Genomic DNA, 5,756 nt, shown 5'->3' on the forward strand with positions numbered 1-5,756 from the left:
ATCTGAGTGGCCAAGGCTATAAATACTCTTTCCAACCAGAAATATTTCTTACAGAAAGAAAAGTATTGCAGATTTCAGGTTAAATATAAAATGTTATTGTTAGAATATGAACATGGGTAAGGAATACGACATAGGTTTTTATACTCATTTAGCATCAATAAATATGGATTTATTTTAATTCAGATTTAATAATTGAATAAAGTGAAATGTTGGTCTCTTATTTCAAATAAAGGGAGATACTGAAGTTGTATCTGAGGAATACTCTTTTCATTATATTTTTTAAGCAATTTTATTTATTTATTTATTTATTTATTTATTTATTTATTGAGAGAAAGGAAGGGAGGGAGAAAGAGGGAGAGAGAAACCTCAGTGTGTGGTTGCCTCTCCCATGCTCCCTGATGGAGACCTGGCCTACAACCCAGGCATGTGCCCTGACTGGGAATCCAACTGGCGACCTTTTGGTTCGCAGGCTGGCACTCAGTCCACTGAGGGACACCAGCCAGGGCTTATTATTTTTTTAATAAGAGTAAAATGCTGACCTATCAGGTTTTTTTTTTAATGACACTCATCCCAACTTTTCCCTGTTGCTCTCCCCTGCCCCGCCCCACCTGTCCACAGTCAATTCCCACCCTGATGTCCATGCCCATGAGAACTTTACACATGTTTCTCAATTATATTTCCCTTTCTTTCTCCTGTTATCCCCCTCTCCCCTCCCTTTTGGTCCCTGTAAGTTTGTTCTTTATTTTCATGTCTCTGGTTCTATTTTGTTCACTTGTTTGTTTTGTTCACTAGGTTCTACTTATAGGTGAGATCATATGATATTTGTCTTTCACCGCCTGGCTTATTTCACTTAGTGTAATGCTCTCCAGTTCCATCCATGCTGTCACAAAAGGTAGGAGTTCCTTCTTTCTTTCTTCTGCATAGTATTCCATTGTGTATAAATGTACCATAGTTTTTTTGATATACTCATTTACTAATGGGCACTTTGGCTGTTTCCAGCACTTGACAATTGTAAATAATGCTGCCATGAACATTGAGGTTCATAAGTTCTTTTGAATTAGTGTCTCAGGATTCTTAGGGTATAATTCCAGCAGTGGAATTACTGGATCAAAAGGCAGTTCCATCTTTAGTTATTTTTTAGGAAAGTCCATACTGTTTTCCACAGAGGCTGCACCAGCTTGCATCCCCACTAACATTGCAGTAGGGTCCCCTTCTCTCCGCAACCTCAACAGCACTTGTTTGTTGATTTGTTAATGATGGCCATTCTGACCAGTGTGAAGTGTATCTCTCTGATGCCTAGTGATGTTGAGCATTTCTTCATTTGTCTATGAGCCCTCTGTGTCCTCCTTGGAGAAGTGTCTGGGTTTTTTTTGTTGTTGTTGTTGTTGTTGTTGTTGTTGTTTTAATTGGACTGTTTGTTTTCCTGGAGTGGAGTTGTGTGAGTTCTTTATCTATTCTGGAGATCAAAAACCCTTGTCCAAGGTATCATTGGCAAATATGTTTTCTCATACAGTTGGTTCCCTTTTCATTTTGATGATGTTTTCTTTAGTTGTGCAGAAGCTTTTTAATTTGATGTAGTTCCATTTGTTTACTCTTTCCTTTCTATTCCTTTCCCTACAGGATGTATCAGTGAAAATGTTGCTGCGTAGGATGTCTGCAATTTTCCTGACTATGTTCTTCTCTAAGACTTTTATGATGTCATGACAGATTTAAGTTTTTTATCCATCTTCAGTTTATTTTGGTGTATGGTATAAGTTGGGGGTCTAGTTTCATTTTTTTTTCATGTACCTGTCTAGATCTCCAACACCACTTATTGGTGAAGTTATTTTTACTCCATTTTATGCACCTGCCTCCTTTGTCAAATATTCATTGACTGTAGAGACATGGGTTTATTTCTGGGCTTTTTATTCTGTTCCATTGATACATGTCAGTTCTTATGCTAGCACCAGACTGTTGATGCTCCTTTCCAATTTGGATGTCCTTTATTTCTTTTTCTTGTCTGGTCACTGTGGCTAGAACTTCCAATACTATGTTGAATAGAAATGGTGAATGTGGGGAAAGTGGACACCCTTGTATTGTTCCTGATCTTAGGGGGAATGCTTTTGTTTTAGCCTATTGAGTGTGGTAGGTTTCTCATATATGGCCTTTATTATGTTGAGGTATGCTCCCTCTACTCCCATTTTGCTGAGTGTTTTATCATAAATGGGTGCTGTACCTTACCAAATGCTTTCTCAGTGTCTATTGATATGACCATGTGGATTTTGTCTTTCATTCTGTTTATGTGATGTATCACATGTATTGATTTGTGAATGTTGTACCATTCTTGCATCCCTGGGATGAATCCCACTTGATTATGGTGTATGATCTCTTTAATGCATTGCTGGAACTGGATTGCCAATATATTTTTTTTTTGAGGATTTTAGCATCTATGTTCATCAGCAATATTGGCCTGTAGTTTTCTTTCTTTGTTGTGTCTTTATCTGGTTTTGGAATTAGGATAATGCTGAGCTCATAAAAAGAGTTTAGGTGTCTTCCTTCTTCTTGGATTTTTTGGAATAGTTTGAGGATCGTGGTTAGCTCTTCCTTAAATGTTTTATAAAATTTTCCTGTGAAACTGTCTGGTCCAGGGCTTTGTGTGCTAGGAGTTTTTTACTACTGCTTCAATTTCACTAGCTGTTATAGCTGTATTTAGGCTTTCTGCTTCTTCTTGACTCAGATTTGGAGGATTATATGTTTTTATAAGTTGTTTGTTTTGCCCAGGTTGTCAAATTTCTTGGCACATAGTTATTTGTAGTAATTTCTTATAATCCTTTATATTTCTGTGGTATCAGTTGTAATTTCTCCTCTTTCATTTCTGATTTTATTTATTTGGGCCTTCTGTTTTTTTTTCTTAGTGAGTCTAGTTAAAGGCTTGTTGATTTTGTTTATCTTTTCAAAGAAACAACTCTTGGATTTATTGATCATTTGAATTGTTCTTTTAGCCTCTATGTCATTTAAGTTTTCTCTGATCTTAATTATTTCCTTCCTTCTACTCTGGGCTGTGTTTGTTGTTGTTTCCCTAATTCTTTAAGATGTAGGGTTAGGCTGTTTATTTGAAATTTTCAATCTTCTTTAGGTAGGCCTATATTGCTATGAAATTCCATCTCAAGATTGCCTTCTCTGTGTCCCCTAGGTTCTGGTCTGTTGTGTTCATTTGTATTTATTTCCAGATACTATTTTTTTTAAATTTCTTCCTTGATCTCATTGTTAACCCATTCATTGTCTAATAACATGTAATTAAGTCTCCATGAATTTGACTGTTTTTTGAGTTTTTTCCTTGAGGGTTGGTTTTTAATTTCAATCCATTGTGACCCAAGGAAATGCTTGATATAATTTCAATTTTCTTGAATTTGTCGAGGTTTGTTTTGTGTCCTATCATGTGGTCTGTCTTTGAAAATGTTCCATGTGCATTTGAACAGAATGTATATTTTGCTTCTTTGGATGAAAAGTTCTGTATGTATCAGTTAAGCACATTTGATATAGAGCGTCATTCAGTGGCACAATATCCTTGTTGATTCTTTGCTTGGAAAATCTATCCATTGTTGATAGTGGGGTATTAAAATCCCCTATTATACATGTGTTGCTGTTATCACTTTCATGAAGTCCTCCAAGATTTTCTTTATATATTTGAGTGTTCCTATGTTAGGTTCACATATGTTTACAAAGTTTATATCTTCTTGATGGATTCTACCCTTAAGTATTATGAAGTGTCCTTCTGTGTCTCTTTTTATGGTCTTTATTTTGAAATCTATTTTGTCTGATATAAGTTTTGTTACACTGGCATTTTTTTCCTGTCAATTAGCTTGGAATATTTTTCTAACCCTTCAATTTTAGTCTGTATAGGCCTTTTGTTCTGCTGTGGGTCCCTTGTAGACAGCATATACGCAGGTCATGTTTTGTTATCCATTCAGCTACTTTATGTCTTTTGATTGGAGCACTTAATCCATTTACATTTAAAGTTATTATTGATCTTTTTCATAACTGATTTACCACCAGAACACAGGTGTTGTGAAAACCACCACTAAATCAAAGCCAAAATGAGAAAGGAAAAGACTCACATCAACATTGTGGTCATTGAATTTATATATTCTAGCAAGTCTACCACTACTGGCCATGTGATATACAAATGTGGTAGGATCAGCAAAGAAAACCATTGAAAATTTTCGAAAGAAGGCTGCTGAGATGGGGAAATGCTCCTTCAAGTATGCCTGGATCTTGAATGAACTGAAAGCTGAACATGAGCATGGTATCACCATTGATATATCCCTGTGGAAATTCAAAACCAGCAAGTATTATGTGACCATCATTGATGCCCCAGGACACAGAAACTTTATCAAAAGCATGATTACAAGTACATCTCAGGCTGATTGTGTTGTCTTGATTGTTGCTGCTGGTGTTGGTGAATTCAAAGCAGGTATCTCCATGAATGGGCAGACCGTGAGCATGACCTTCTGGCTTACACACTGGGTGTGAAAGAGCTATTTGTTGGTGTTAACAAAATGAATTCCACTGAGCCACCCTACAACCAGAAGAGATATAAGGAAATTTCTAAGAATTCAGCACCTACATTAAGAAAATTGGCTACAACTTCGACACCCATTTGTGCCAATTTCTGATTGGAATGGCAACAATATGCTGGAGCCAAGTGCTAACATACTTTGGTTTAAGGGATGGAAAGTGACCCATAAAGATGGCAGTGCCATTTGAACCACACTGCTTGAAGCTTTGGGTTGCATTTTGCCACCAATTCATCCCCTTGACAAACTCTTGTGTCTGTTCTTTCAGGATGTCTACAAAATGGGTGGTATTGGTACTGTCCCTGTGGGCCGAGTGGAGACTGGTGTTCTCAAACCTGGCATGGTGGTTACCTTCGCTCCAGTCAGTGTTACAACTAAAGAAAAGTCTGTTGAACTGCACCATGAAGGCTTGAGTGAAGCTCTTCCTGGAGACAATGTGACCTTCAATGTCAGGAACGTGTCTGTCAAAGATGTTTATCATGGCAATGTGGGTGGTGACAGCAAAAATGACCCACCAATGGAAGCAGTTGGCTTCACAGCTCAGGTTGTTATCCTGAACCATCCAGGCCAAATCAGTGCTGCATATGCACATGTTCTGGATTGTCACACATCTCATATTACTTGAAAATTTGCTGAGCTGAAGGAGAAAATTGATCATCATTCTGGGGAAAAGCTGTAAGATGGTCCAAAGTTTGGGTTTTTTTTTTTTAAATCTAGTGATGCTGCCATCATTGATATGGTTCCTGGCAAGCCCATGTGTGTTGAGAGCTCCTCTGACTATCCTCCTCTGGGCCACTTTGCTGTTCATGGCATGAGGCAGACAGTTACTGTTGATGTCATCAAACCAGTGGACAAGAAGGCAGCTGGAGATGACAAAATCACAAAATCTGCCCAGAAAGCTCAGAGGCTAAATGAATAGTATACCCAGCACCTGCCACCCCAGTCTTAATCAGTGGTGGAAGAACAGTCTCAGAACTGTTAGTCTCAACTGGTCAGTTAAGTTTAATATTAAAGGACTGGTTAATAATTACAATGCATCATAAAACCTTCAGAAGGAAAGGAAAATGTTTTGTGGACCATTTGTGTGTGTGTGTGTGTAAGTTTTTGAGTTAGTAGTTTTTGAAATCAGTACTTTTTTAATGTAAACAACTTGACCAAAATCTGTCACAGAACTTTGAGACCCATTAAAACAAAGACTGA

General features: G+C 37.4%; 1 pseudogene; it reads left to right on the plus strand.

The window, feature by feature from the left end:
• Window positions 1-4,076: 4,076 nt before the first annotated feature.
• LOC112309253 (elongation factor 1-alpha 1 pseudogene) lies at window positions 4,077-5,475 on the plus strand (annotated as a pseudogene).
• The last annotated feature ends 281 nt before the right edge of the window (window positions 5,476-5,756 follow it).

Source organism: Desmodus rotundus, chromosome 3 (assembly GCF_022682495.2).
Source record: "Desmodus rotundus isolate HL8 chromosome 3, HLdesRot8A.1, whole genome shotgun sequence".
In the NCBI taxonomy this organism is placed as follows: domain Eukaryota; kingdom Metazoa; phylum Chordata; class Mammalia; order Chiroptera; family Phyllostomidae; genus Desmodus; species Desmodus rotundus.